The following is a 15,223-nucleotide window of genomic DNA, read 5'->3' on the forward strand; positions in this document are numbered from 1 at the left end:
CCATTTTAAAACATGAGATATACCTCTGTTTTGTTTTTTTGTAGTGCTTTCTTACCTCATTCTTACCCTAAATTGCTGGAGAAGTTTAAATGTATGGCCTCCGAAATTAAGGAGTACACTTGTTGTGATGAGCACAGGGTGATGTATGGAACTATTGAATTACTATATTGTATGCCGAAACTAATGTAACACTATTGTGTTAACTAACTGTAATTAAAATACAAACTTAAGAAAATGGAAAAATATGGCCTCACTCTTAAATAATGATAAAATGATTTTGTCTAAAATCACTGTAAATTGCAAATAATTTAGAGGCCGACCCATTTTTATTGTAATCATCTTTGTAGGTTTGGAGCTGTGTGAGACTGGTTTGTTTTGCAAAATATATTTATGAGGTTTATTACAAAATATGGGTTTTACCTACTTGGTTTTTGTTCTTTGTGGCAAAAATGATGTTGAATGGTTCTTGGCACACTAAGGCTGTATCTGAGGAAGTGCCCAAGAAGAGCTTAAATCCTTGGGATTCTTTTAAAAATAGCTCATCTGAGAAGACACTCCCCTTTCAGTTTAGTGTGAGCAATAGACTTCTCTCACACTAGCTATTAATTGATATAAAATATAAATTCTAATTAATGCATTAGAATTGCATCTGGAAAGAGGGTTTCAAAAATATGAGTTTTAAAAACAACCTATGAAAAATGTTTCATAAAAATTTTCACTGAATAGGATTTCTCCCAGGCCTGAATTTTAGACCCCATTTTTCCTCTACTACACTTCATACACTACTGTGTACTGTGTGTATGTATAAGGCCGTGTTGGTGTGGTTATAAAGTCATAGCCTTATTGAATGTCTTTTTTATACTTCTTCTGATTTTGCTTTGAAGTCCGTTAATAAAGCATGAAGTAATGTAATTAATGTAGATTGAATAAAATATCGACAAGCCACAATGACAGATAAAGTGCCACATTTTAAATCTGTGTAAGAACAGTGGAGTACTCCTACTAACCAAGTTTTATGTTGCTACTTGTCGCCTGCAGTGAATTTCTACTTCTGTGAAATATTTGTGAAACACATGGTTTTCTGTAGAGTTGCAGTGTTATATTTAAAGGTTTCCACTTAGTTGTTTCTACACAGCATCCTTTTGAAAGTTATAACGTTGCATCTAGTATCCAGCACATATTTTAAGTTTATGGATTATGCAAGGAAATAATAAACATCTTTGTGTTTAAAAACAGGCCATATTTAGGTCTTACTAAATGGAACCTTCCTCCCCGAGTGCTTTTCAGATAATAAAAAATTTTTATTGTGTAAAGAAGGAAGAGAATTTAGCATCTGCATTAGGATCATTTTTTCCTATATCCTATTAGCTAATTCCAAGATTGTTTAATATGGTATCCACCCATTTCATTTGGCCACAACTTTTGCTCTCATGAAAGTAAGACTGATTGTTCTGAATTGCTGTATGTGCTTTGGCACAGCATGAAGGTACCCTTAATAACATTGCCATTGTCTTTAAAACAGCTTGCAGTTATGACTACAAATAAAAGGGTGCAACAGGAGGGCATGGCAGATAATGGCTCATTTTTCCGCCCCTAGTGTTTAACAGATCTGCTTTGTTCTATGAGCCTTTTGTGTTCCCTTTGACTACCTACTGTATTTTCTGTTCCTAGTCAACTAAAATGTTTGCAAATTTGTCACTATAACTTTGACATGTCTACAGTCAACCACCTGATTTCTTTTTGTGGAGGAAAAGAAAACAATTTTTGTGGAAAAAGTTTAGTGGCCTTACCTCTATTGGCATTTATTTTTTCACTTGCATGTTTAAGTGCTTACATGTTTAAATTGTGTGACTCTTGTCCTCCAAACGTTTGTTTACTATTGTCTGTGTAAAAATTTGGGAATGGTCTTTAGTTTTAATCTTCTTCCTTTTTTCAGTGCACAGTAATACAATCTTTATTGTGTAATTTATTTTTAAACAAGGATTTTCTATGGAAAGAATTGCTGGCTATTTGAGTGGCTCTGTTTTAGATTGCTGAGAGATTCTATTCTGACCATTAAAGGAGGATATTATTTCTGCGGTCCTTATTCCTATTTTATTTTATTTTTTTGAGAGAGAGCGAGAGCGTGAGTGCGAGTGCGCACGGGGCATGGGCAGAGGGAGGGAGAGAGACACTCTTAAGCATGCTCCACGCCCAGCGCGGAGCCTGACGCAGACTAGGGGCTCCATCTCACGACTGTGAGATCTTGACCTGAGCTGAAATCGGGGATCAGGATGCTAACCAACTGAGCCACCCAGGTGCCCCCAACTTATTTTAAATAACTGTATCAAGTGATGAAGGAGGAGAAAACAAATGTTCTCACTGCTTTACAAGGTTATCTTCTATTCCTCATTGACCCCTTTAAGAGAAGGACTGACACTTAATGACCTTCTTGGCAATCAGATACGGTTGTTAGCATTTATTCCTATCTTACTGATTCAGAAATGGAGGACCAGAGAAAACAAGTATTTTACCTAGAATTACAGACATTTATCTTATAGTAGTGTGACTCTAAAGCCAATACTTTCTGTACTAAGCATATCATTTTCTACTTGAAGTGGCTTATTTTTAGGGTCAGTTTATCCTTTGGGAGATACAGTTAGCAGCATAAAATAAATAGTTAATGTGTTAAATAAGTCAGAATTCAACGATGCTTAAGGTATACCAAGGAGCAAGGACAACTTGTCTCATATTTTACGGAGTTCATTGATAAATAGCCTTACCTTTAAAAGTACTGCTGTAGTACTTTAACATGGAATTTTAAATATGATTTTCACGTTAAGGTTCTTCCATATTTGGGTTATTATCTTCATTTTACAGATGCTGAAACTGAGTTGCAAGCTTGAGGTAAGTGCTAAGTATTGCTAGGTGTGAAGTTCGGGTTTTCAAAAGAAAACAGTAGTTTACTATACATAAAGAGAACCCAGTGATTTGCAGTCAAGATACTTCAGGTGAGCTATACCATCAATTCTTCCTTAGTTCCCTTATCTTTAAAAAGAAGAGATGAACCAAGTGATCTCTAATGCCTCTTTAATGATGCAGATCTCTGTTTCAGAATGATTACATTTTAAAAGCTTCAGGGGTCCATGAATTTAAATGGGAAAATGTTAGATTCTTGTTTTCACTAATCTCTAACTGAAATTTAACATTTGCTTCAAACCACAGCAAATTAGCAAGCAGTCCCTGTGACTTTGTGGAATCACAGATTTTTTTAATTTAATTTTTTTAAGTTTATTTATTTATTTTGAGAGAAACAGAGACTGTGCATGTGAGGGAGGGGCAGAGAGAGGGAGGGGGAGAGAGAGAGAGAATCTGTCAGCGTGGAGCCCGATGTGGGGCTCTAACTCAGGAGCCGCAAGATTGTGACCTGAGGTGAAAGCAAAAATCAGATGCTTAACTGACTGAGTCACCCAGGCGCCCCTGGAATCAAAGATATTTTTATGTCACATTGCAGTTGTTGCAGATATCTTGAAGATACCATTTATGTTGGTCATAATTTGGAAATTATGGTAGTTAATAGCTTGTCATTGAAGCTTGTTATTTTATATATTACAAATGTAAAAAGTGCATTTAATACTAATGAGTTTTCAAAAAATATTTTGATAACAGTATTTTAACATAATTGGTTTTCGTTGTGTGTATGGTTTTGTTTTAAAAAATATTCTGAGAGGGGCGCCTGGGTGGCGCAGTCGGTTGGGCGTCCGACTTCAGCCAGGTCACGATCTCGCGGTCCGTGAGTTCGAGCCCCGTGTCGGGCTCTGGGCTGATGGCTCAGAGCCTGGAGCCTGTTTCCGATTCTGTGTCTTCCTCTCTCTCTGCCCCTCCCCCGTTCATGCTCTGTCTCTCTCTGTCCCCAAAATAAATAAACGTTGAAAAAAAAAATTAAAAAAAAAAATATTCTGAGGGTTTACAGTTTTCATGTACTCCAAGGAAATTTAAGGCACAAAAAAGGTTAAATTCCCGTTCTCCTCAGTGGCTGCAAAAGGGTCCCAGGTTGCTTCTGGTTGATGTGAAAGAACTTCTGGGTACTACTTTTTGGGGGGCTGTGAGTGGATGGAGAGTCATCTCTGTATCACTATCCGGTTTCCAGAATGATGGATTATGATTATGTGACTTTTTACTAATGCTGAGGAAGTGAGATATAACCAAAATGGCAATAATAGAAATAAATTTATGATCATCTCTATTTTGGATATGCTTTTCTGCAAGAATTAAGTTTCTAAGTGGTCGTTCCATTTGAGGGATTGTAGGAAAAGAGCTCTTATTTGAGGTTATCTGCTGTTGATATTCTAAGCCAGGAGGACTAGCTTGCCAAGAACAAAAGTTACCCACACAGCACATGTACTGCACAGAATATTTCTGAAATAGATCAGTTGGAAGGCCGTATTACCTTAAAAACATTAGGATTAGGATATTTACTGTTGAGTTTGTGTGTGTGTGTGTGTGTGTGTGTGTGTGTGTGTGTATTTTGTTTGCCTTGTTCATTTGTTTTGCTTGCTTGACTCATAGTAATTTCTGTATTAATTAGTTATGAGGAAGGAAATGGTAAGAAATTCTTCATATTGGTAAGAGTTAGGAATATTCACAACACTCAATAGTTTAATTGGAACACAAAGCCTGTGGGATTGTGTCCTGTGGTGAGTCTGTTATTCCATTTGTGATGCATTTATCTTTGGATTGGGTAGGGTGGGATATGCATTCTCGAAGTTACAATAAGTTTCCAGATCCTTATCAGTCAGTATTAGGAGTGACTGTTTTTAATAGTGATAATGAGGCAGCTATTCCCAGGAGGAGATTTAGTCACTGGCAAAATTGTCAGAACCCTGAAATAGTTCGGGAAAACTCAGGATGGAAAAAGCAAGTTGTGTCAAAAACAAAACAAAAAACTCGAGGCATTTTTTTGGAGGTTGAGATGGAGTGGCTGGAGGGGGCAAGAAACCAGATGAATTTCCCAAAGTCTGCAAGGTGTCTAGAAGCCAGAAGAGATTAGTAGTATTTACCTAAAGCACTCTAGTGTGAACAAGAAGTTTTGAATGTCATAAGATTAAATTGGTTAACAGCCACTAATCTGGAATATTCTTGTGTACATTGGCAAAATTTAATTTGACTTTGAGAAAAAAAAAAATCTTCTGGTAGCAGCTTGTTTTGGTTGCCAGTTTGAGAAAAATTTGGTATGTTATGCCAGCGAGGCATTTTACTAGTGTTAGGGGTGTGTGTGTGGGGTGGGGGAACTCTTCATGATCCTACAGGCCATATTTGCATGCCAGAGTTTACTAATTAATAATGAAGACAATTTTTGCCATGATTAGGCGGGATGAAGATGAGAAATGTAGACCATGTCTTCAGGTATGTCTATCTTACCTTAATTTTAAGTGCAAAAGGAATCTTCTTTAGGTTAGGATTTTTTTTCATGGTTTTCTGCCTGTCAGCATAACAAGCTGTAAAACCTTGTTTAGTTTTCCTTAAATCCAGAAATGATTCTATACCAAATCCAAACAAACCAAATCACTCTTAAGGGAATAAGTGAAAACATGTGTAGCTAGCTGCCTTGGCTGGCCTACATATGTTTGCAGATTGGCTCAGTTCTCTGTGCTAAGCAGATCCCTTCTTAAACATCCTGTGATGACCATGACCATCCTCATCATCCATTGTAGAGGTGAACAGAGGCTGTGACATTTATCTGAACTGTGTTTTGCAAACTCTGACCGTAATAACTTTTCTAGTTAGATACATAGCTGACAACTGATAGCTGACCTGACAGCTATTTAAATGCAGAATAAAAACAAATAAATGTTATACAGTTGTGTTAACATAATATATGCTATATTACAATTTCTGTGTACTGAAAGCTTTAAGTTTAGTTTTGGGAATAATAAAGGTATGAAAAATTGAATTTGTTGCCCCCTTAAAGGCAAACTCTAGAGTTCATTATGTTTATGTGAATTTTTCAGAGTTAAATGGAAAGTCTCTTTATAGTGTTTTGAAAGAATGTAGGCATGGAGAGGGAAACCCAGTGTGAGATATGGAGACATTTGGTATAAACTGCTGAGGTAACTCCTGGAAGGTAAGCCACCACCTTTTCCTGAGCTGGGCCAGATTGGGTATTATAGGACATGGTAATATCCCTAACTAATAGTTGGAGTTATAGATGATTTTGAATATTGTAAGGTGATTACGTTTCTATTATACAAGTAATACATTTTTGTAGAAAATTTGGAAATACCACAACAAATAGAAGGAGAAAAATTTCTTGTTGACAAAACTTGTAAGCTTGAAAGAGGAATCATGAATTAAAACATCCTGAAGTTTTTCTGCTAGCTTTTTTCATGTTATGATTTTATGTTTTATCAAAGTGGTAAATGTGCATAAAGATTTAATAGCTCTGTAAGATTGGAAAAGCAACAGTTCTCCTCCCACTTCATCTCCTACTTCTCCCTCCCTAGAGGCAAACATTTTAATTTCTTAGATCTGATTTTTTCTGCATTTCTCTGTTCTCGTAGGGGAGGAAAAATTTTCTTCCTAATGCCCTTCTAGGTTCTGTAGCTGGGACCCTGTAAATTGAACTGACAAAAGACAGATTAACAAGACACAAGCATACAAATTTATTTAATAAAAATTTTATGTGACACAGGAGGCTTCATAAAGAAATGAAGACCTGAAGAAATGGTTCAGTCTGAGTATTTTTATATTAGATAAAAAATTTTTTTTTTGAGAGAGAGAGAGAGAGAGAGAGATGGAGAGAGAGATGGAGACCTAGAATCTGAAGCAGGCTGTCCAGGCTCTGAGCTGCCAGCACAGAGCCAGACGCGGGCCTCGAACTCACGAACCGCGAGATCATGACCTGAGCTGAAGTCGGATGCTTAACTGACTGAGCCTCCAGGTGCCCCTGCACTAGATTTGATGGAAGAGTGGAAAGTCATAGAAAAACATGATAGGACAAAAGAATATGCACTCAGGGTATTAAACTGGGGAAACTTGGCAAGGCCATTTCCTTTGACTTCTCTCTGTAACCCTCCATCTACACAGATAAAGATGTTCTTTTCCTGGTATAGAAAGGACATCTCTTACATGAAGGTCTTAGGACCTGCTTCCGGACAGAAGGGAAAGTCAGAAAGTCCTTCCGGCACCTTCCGGCACCGCAGGTTTTTTCAGTTTAAAATATTCAGTATAATGGGGCGCCTGGGTGGCGCAGTCGGTTAAGCGTCCGACTTCAGCCAGGTCACGATCTCGCAGTCCGTGAGTTCGAGCCCCGCGTCGGGCTCTGGGCTGATGGCTCAGAGCCTGGAGCCTGTTTCCGATTCTGTGTCTCCCTCTCTCTCTGCCCCTCCCCCGTTCATGCTCTGTCTCTCTCTGTCCCAAAAATAAATAAACGTTGAAAAAAAAATTAAAAAAAAAATTAAAAAAATAAAATAAAATAAAATATTCAGTATACCAAGGCGCCTTATTTTGGGGTAGCAAGTTCTGAACACTCTCATTGTGTGTGTGTGTGTGTGTGTGTGTTTAAGTTTATTTTTGTGAGAGCGCGGGCACGTGTGTGAACAGGGAAGGAGCAGAGAGAGACAGAGAATCTGAAGCAGCCTCCTGCGCACCATCAGCGTGAACTCATGCTCCATCAGTGTGAACTCATGAACCATGAGAACATGACCTGAGCCAAAGTCGAATGCTTAACCACCCAGCCACCCTTGAACACTGTCATTCTTTAAATTTTTTTTAATGTTTTAGTTTTGAGAGGGAGAGAGAGAGAGAGAGACAGAGTTTGAGCAGGGGAGGGACAGAGAGATGGGGAGACACAGAATCCGAAGCAGGCTCCAGGCTCCGAGCTGTCAGCATGGAGCCCGATGCAGGGCTCCAGCCCATGAACCTCAAGATCATGACCTGAGCTGAAGTCGAATGCTTAACTGACTGAGCCACCCAGGTGTCCCGAAACACTGTCGTTCTTAACAGCATGCTTATTATTCTGATTTCTTCATTTCTCAGCTTCAGGCAGTATCTCTTGATTTCCCATTATGGCAGATGAGGATTCAGTTCTTTCTCAACATCCACAGGTATCCTTTTTCTTCTCCGATCCTAGTGTAATTGTTCATAAATTTGCTTAGGTTGGTATTCAGTATTTATACAGTTAAGACTGAACCTGCTATTCACAGTTAAGCCATGGAGTAATCTATGAACACTTGTGCTTTCCTGTACAACTTTTGGTTTCCCTGAAATGTTTATTTTTCTTTGTTATTATTTACTTTAAACTTCTCTCTAATGTAGCTCAAATTGCAACTTGTTCATATTTCCTTTCAGGAAGTTCAGACAGTTAAGATATTCTCTTAGTTTCCCTTATTCCTGAAGATGTGCTTCCATCTGGACTGATTGCCCACTTTTTTTAGGCACAGCTCTTATCCTGGGACTTCCCTTCATCCACATCTTGAGGATGCTCCTTGCCTTTTTGTTTTGGATTTCTTGTTTTCTAGATCTATTTCCCTGTTTCTTGCTTTATGCTTTTGTTTTGGCAGAAGGTATTCTGATACATTAGGTTCCTGATAATTTATGTGATTGGTTCTTTTCTTCTTTTCTCTGTGTTTGAAATTGCACAATAAGGTGCCTTATGTGAGTTTGGTTCCATTGAGTACTTGGCAAACCCTTTCAATCTGGGAACTATTTTGTTGATGACTTTTCCTTTTTTTTCTTTTTTACTTCATGTAAGTAATCTCTACACCCAACGTGGGGCTCGGACTCACAACCCAGAGATCAATAATCCCAAGCTCTTCCAGCTGAGCCATCCAGGCACCCTGACTTTCTCCCCCTCTTAGTTTTCTCTTAAACTGTTGATGCTCTGATATTGGACTTCCTGGACTGATCTTCCAATCTTCTTATTTTGTTCTAAGGAGTTTTTCCTTTTAGCTATTGCATTTTTAATTACCAACAAGGCATGCTTTTGCTCACTTTCATTTTCTCTTTTTAGTTTTATTTTGTTTTAACTTACTGTTCTTTGCTTATTCTTTGCGTTGTTTTAACTTACTGTTCTTACTGTGTTTGCGATATTTTCTCTTATATTTCTGAATATATTCATGGTATCTTTTCCCCCAGAATTTTCTTTACCCTGCATAGTCTCTGTAAGGACTAGCTACATAATTTGCAGGGCTCCTTGTTAACATTTATTAGAGAATTTCAAGACAGCAACGGCAGAGCATTAAATCTAACACAGGGATCTTCTAAGTGCAGGGCACTGTGTGACTGCCTAGGTCACATGCCTGCAAAGCATGTGCTGTCTCTTCCAACTTGCTTTTTCTGTTTAATTTCTTTGTGCTAGAGAGGTCTAGCAATTCTTGGCCATTTGCTAATATTTAATAGTGGGATCCTAGAATGCTGATTGAAAGCTCTGCATATGCAGTAGGACTTCTACAATTGTGAGCTTCACTGTAGGAAGATCTGGCTGGACAAATTTAGTTTGAGAATTTGTCATATAATGGCAAAATATAATTTTTTCTCTTAGACTAATTGTTAATATTCTCCAGAAAAGTTTTTTCTAATCTCCCTTGCCTGGAAGTGAAGGCCTGACTGTCAGCCTTTTGGGAAAGGGTATTAATAAAGAGGGCTGGGTCGATGACTAGTATTAGCGCATCATAGACAGTTGTTAAAATTTTCAGGAACTTTGTGAGCCGTTTGCTAAATATGACAATTATTAAAGATTATGCAAACTTAGATGTTATATTAAAAAAATCAAATCAATAAATTCTAAAAACTCACTACCCCTGAATATTTTATTACATTTTGTCATTATGGATGCTCTTGATATTATTTACATCTAATCTGTATGGTGGAAATACTATTTAATGATAGGCTACCATGCATCTCATCTAATCTCTGTGAACAGTGATACCATTTCTTAGCTTGAAGCAGCCATGGTAAGAGTATTTATACCACAAGAATTCAGCAGATAGTACAGATAATTACCCTTGTCTCCACCTCCCCTTACCCCCAAGTGGTTAAACATTTATATTTACCAACACACCGTGGACAGAGATCTAGTACCTATGCTAACTGAAACTGCCTTTGCTTTACTTGGTGATTCCCTGGTCTGTATAACCGTCTGTTTTAACCTTCTTTAGATTATCTTCAGCCCTTTGCAAGAGAGGGAAGGGCATTTGTCTGAACAACTGAATCTGGAACTGCATTTCAGAAAGATATTCTGGGGCCACCTGGATGGCTCAGTCAGTTGAGTGTTCAACTCTTGATTTTGGCCCAGGTCATGATCTCATGGTTCATAAGATGGAGCCCTGTATTGGGCTCTGTGTGCTGGCAGTGTGGGGCTTGCTTGGGATTCTCTCTCTCCCCTCTCTCTGCCTCTCCCCTGCTTGCTTGCACATGTGTGCTCTCCTCAAAGTAAGCTTTTAAAAAAAAAAAGTTTATTTTTGGGGCATCTGGGTGGCTCAGTTGGTTAAGCGTCCGACTTTGGCTCAGGTCATGATTTCGTGGTTTGTGGGTTTGAGCCCCACATAGGGCTCTGTGCTAACAGCTCAGAGTCTGGAGCCTGCGTCGGAGTCTGTGTCTCATTCTCTCTCTGCCCCTCCCCCACTTGTGCTGTCTTTCTCTGTCTCCCAAATATAAATAAATGTTAAAAAACAATCTTTATTTTTGAGAGAGAGAGAGAGAGAGAGAAAATGCAAGTGGGGGGAGGGGCAGAGAGAGGGGGAGACAGGATCTGAAGCAGGCTCCAAGCTGTCAGCACAGAGCCTGACACAGGGCTCAAACCCACAAACTATGAGATCATGACCTGAGCCGAAGTCGAATGCTTAACTGAATGAGCCACCCAGGCACCCCATTTTTTTTTAAAAGAAAGATTTTCTGTTAACCCTTCCCATTTATTCTCTGCTGATACTTTTGGGGGAGTGTTGTTCCCTGATGCTTACCTTAGGATTCAGTTTTCTTAAGTCTTTGAGTCCTTTACCCTTTAGCCATTTATATTTCATCTTTCCAGGTTTTGTGACTACAGTCTCCAGTTCTCTTCATACCATTGGGTTTATGTGTTTAAAAAAAAAAATCTTAGTGTTTGGGGAAGGAGAAACAAATAGCTTTGTGTTTAGTCCACCATCCAGTATTATCCATAAGTCTGGGATATAATTCTGGGAATAAATAGGTAGATAACCTTAGCAATTTAAGGGGGATCTGAATAGTCTTAGCCAACCCCCTACTGGTTTGCAGTCAGGAAATAATTCTGATTGTAGAATATTTTTCCTTTTCATAAAGTAGGTGTTGAATCATGACCTGTTGTTAGATTTTTATATGGATGTGTGGGGACGTAAAGAAACACATAATACAATTTCAGGTCACATAGTTTGGTTTGAGGTGAATTGGGACAGTACCTAATTGTCCCAGGTCTGTAGCAATTCCTGTTGTCCTTCATTGGCTGGGTCTGCTGATCTGGTCACCTCATCCACTCTGAAGCAGGCATTTATTGCTCCCTCATCTAGCGAGTCTTCCAATCTTCTGACTTTGTCTCCACTCTTAATCTCTTCTGCTCAAATACATTGTCCTTTCCCCCCATTAGATTTGATGTGATTGGGTTAGGTAGACCCTCTTTTTCCTTAATTTCATACCAGGCCACCTCACAGTCCACTAAATTCTCCCTTATCTATTGATGATTACCTTTTGGATAAGGTCAGAGTAGGAAGGTTCTAGGATATCCGGATGGCAGCTCAAGTAAAAGCAATTGCCTGTGATGTCTCAGAATGGGGATGTGGGCCACTCTGGCATTTAAGAAATTCCTGCATTCCTCTATTGAGGAATGCATATATTTACATCTTTTTTTTTTTTTTAATCATTTTGTGAGGGCATCTGGGTGGCTCAGTTGATTAAGCATCTGACTTCAGCTCAAGTCATCATCTTAACGGTTTGTGGGTTCAAGCCCTGCCGCATCAGGCTCTGTGTTGACAGCTCAGAGCCTGGAGCCCGCTTCGGATTCTGTGTCTGCCTCTCTCTGTGCCCCTTCCTGGCTCACACTCTGTCAATCTCTCAAAAATAAATATTAAAAAAATAATAATAAAAGTAAAAGATTTTGTGGCTCAAGATAGTGACAGCTATGGCTAAAAAGAATAAATATTTAATAAGATATAAAAGGAACAAATAAATATTTGACATTGCACATGTGAAATAGATTAGATGACCAGATGAACTTTCTTGTTTGTTCACAGTTGTGAAGATGATAATTATTTCTGTAAGATCCAGTGTACAGCAGTATCCAACTGCTAAAGTAAACATTTCTGCAAAAAGGGCTTCTGGAAACCACTGTTTATTGCTCCCTTTTCTAGTCTCTCCTTTCCTCACCGTCTTTTGTGTTTCAATTAGAAGCTTGTATGTGCTAATGGCTTTTTCTTCTTGTTTGCTTTGTTTTTAAAAATCATTTGTAGGGGCGCCTGGGTGGCGCAGTCGGTTAAGCGTCCGACTTCAGCCAGGTCACGATCTTGCGGTCCGTGAGTTTGAGCCCCGCGTCGGGCTCTGGGCTGATGGCTCAGAGCCTGGAGCCTGTTTCCGATTCTGTGTCTCCCTCTCTCTCTGCCCCTCCCCCGTTCATGCTCTGTCTCTCTCTGTCCCAAAAATAAATAAACGTTGAAAAAAAAATTAAAAAAAAATCATTTGTAATTTCTGGTGAGCTCCTCCTGCCTGGGAAGAAATGCTTCTCTTAGGATGGGTTGGGAGGATTAGGCCAGGTTTTTTCCATATGATTATGTGCTCAGGTCCAAAATTCAGACTCAGGAGAGTCTGGAAAGATTGTTTGTTTTTTTTTTTCTTTTCTGTGTTTTGAACTTTGTATTCACTTAAAAAAACTCTCATGAGTCTAACTATTAAATCATCTTGAATCACACATTTAAAAGATCACCTTATGTGTAAACAATAGAATACTGTGAAATTGGGACTGTCTTACGATATCTAGGTCCTGTGACTGTCATGCTTAACCATACCCTTCCTCAGAAAGGGACTTGCATTTGCTTTGGTATTGCCCACATCATGCATTTACAATAGGAAATCTATACATGAGGGACCTTGTCAGCATGGTTTGGGAAGAATGATGGTAACATTATGATAGGTTTAAGGAAAGCTCACTCAGCCAGTTGGTTTTGTCAAGGTGACGGTGATTGCCTGCTGACCAGCAACCTCAGAAAAGCTCTTTTTCTCAGCCCTAGATCGTGAAGCAGAGCACTTAGCTTTAAAATGGTGGTAAACCAGGAGCTGGTGCCACACCCCTCACATTTTGAAATGTCCTAAGCCAAATGGTAGCATGAATTTTTTACCAAATTCATCAGCAGTTTCTTTTTTCTGCCTCTTCACTTAGGGGACACTTTTAACAAAGAAGTTTTACAGTCAGAAAGTTTAAAAAATTTTTATGTATAGTCATGGTCTTTATTAAAACTTGGTAAAACAGGCTTACTGTTGAAATAGCAGATGGCTGTGATAAAATGGGAACATGTCTGTAAAAAGAAACCAATGCAGATTAAATCATAATTATAAATATCTTTAATATGATTCATTAAGATGTTTTTCCTTTGGCCTATTAATATTGTGTCCTCTTTTTATTCATCTCTTGACAAAACCAAAGAATTTTAAAAAGGACAGAAAATGAGTAAGGGTGACTTTGAAGTTCTTTTAGAGATTTTTTAGGACTTGGACTTTCCAAAGTCAAAGAATCTTGAACTTGTAAGAACAGGCTGATGTTGCATTTTGTTTTTTTTCTTCAGTGAGTTGCCAAAATATGGGTTATACTTACAAGGAATACCTGGTCCTTTTGTAATACAATGAATACCACAAGGATATTATTCACAGATGTCTTAAAATGGCAAAAGTTCTATATGCATCCCTCCCCTCCACCCCCGCACCACAAAGGAAGAAAGAAAGAAAAGAAAAGAAACAAACAAACAAACAAACAATAGGTGTTTCCCTTATTTCCTTTGCACCATTGCCCAAAGTAGGTATATGACCTTTTGGAGAGACAACTTGCAACATTTTTAACTGGTGCCAGTGGTTAGCTCAGTGCCAAGCCCCAGTAGGTGTTTAACATTTGTTGAATGGAGAAATGAATCAATAACTATTTCCAAACTGGTATCTCTCCTATCCATTCTCTATAAAGGTACTCCAGGGATCTGTCAACAATGCTAAACCATCATTCTACTTCCCCTTTAAAAATCCTTTAGTGTCCCTCAGCTATCTAAAGTTTGTCTCTCAGTAGTGCCTGTGTGGCTTGCTTGGTTGCGCATCCGATTCTTGATGTCTACTCAGATCATGATCTCATGGTTTGTGAGTTCGAGCCCAGTGTTGGGCTCTGCCCTGACAGCGTGGAGCCTGCTTCGGATTCTCTGTCTCTCTCTCTCTGCCCCTCCCTACCTCAAAAATAAATGAACATTTTTTTAAATTTCTTTTTTAAGTTTGCCTCTCAGACTTTTTTCCTTTTTAAATTGTTTTTGGTATTATAGAATTACTATATATACTGTGGTCAGAAATTCAAACATTGAAAATATGATGCAGAAAAAAATGTCCCTGTCATCCCAAGCATAACAGTTTTTCTGTATTTGCAAACTACACAGTCTTTTCAGTTTTGTTTCACACCAATGGTATTATACTAAAATACTGTCCCCTCTCTCCTCCATTTCCATTGGATTGCATGAAGTTTTTAATATCATGGAAATTAATCCTTTTTGTATATTGCAAATAGTATTCTTCCAATCTTTTGCTTATCTTTTAACTTTATTGTGTCTTTTCCCCAAATAGATATTTAGAATTTGTATTTAGCCAGATATGTCAGTATTTTGTGTGTGTATGTATGTATGTATGTATTTATAAAAAATGTTTATTTTTATTTTGAGAGAGAGAGAGAGAGAGAGACACAGTGTGAGTAGGAGAGGGGAAGAGGGGGGGGGGAGAGAGAATCCCAAGTAGGTTCCGTGTTGTCAGCACAGAGCCCAACGAGAGGCTTGATCCCATGAACCATGAGATCATGACCTGTGGAAATCAAGAGTCAGACATTCAACCAACTGAGCCACACAGGCACCTCCCCTACTAAGATTTTAAAATCATTCTCTCGTATTTGACAGCATTGGATTTTACATTTTATTCAATCTGTCACTTTTAAGTTTTTATAGTGAAGTAGGCATCTACCTTTTCACTCAGATACCCAGTGAGTTTATTCAAACATCCTGCTTTAATC

At 38.5% G+C, this 15,223-nt stretch overlaps 1 protein-coding gene across 3 annotated transcripts in view; it reads left to right on the top strand.

Annotated features, from left to right (window-relative positions):
* FBXO34 (F-box protein 34) overlaps positions 1 to 15,223 on the top strand; it is a 90,581-nt gene that overhangs the window by 38,814 nt on the left and 36,544 nt on the right. The window contains exon 1 of one of the 3 annotated variants that reach the window (XM_040477219.1): positions 2,967 to 2,990. The exons of the other annotated variants lie outside the window; for them this stretch is intronic. The gene's annotated coding sequence lies outside the window, so the exon portion shown is untranslated. Of the gene's footprint in view, positions 1 to 2,966; positions 2,991 to 15,223 lie in introns of those variants that run through there. 3 annotated transcript variants of the gene reach the window in all.

This window comes from Herpailurus yagouaroundi, unplaced genomic scaffold (genome assembly GCF_014898765.1).
Source record: "Herpailurus yagouaroundi ecotype Mexico unplaced genomic scaffold, PumYag 141, whole genome shotgun sequence".
In the NCBI taxonomy this organism is placed as follows: Eukaryota; Metazoa; Chordata; class Mammalia; order Carnivora; family Felidae; genus Herpailurus; species Herpailurus yagouaroundi.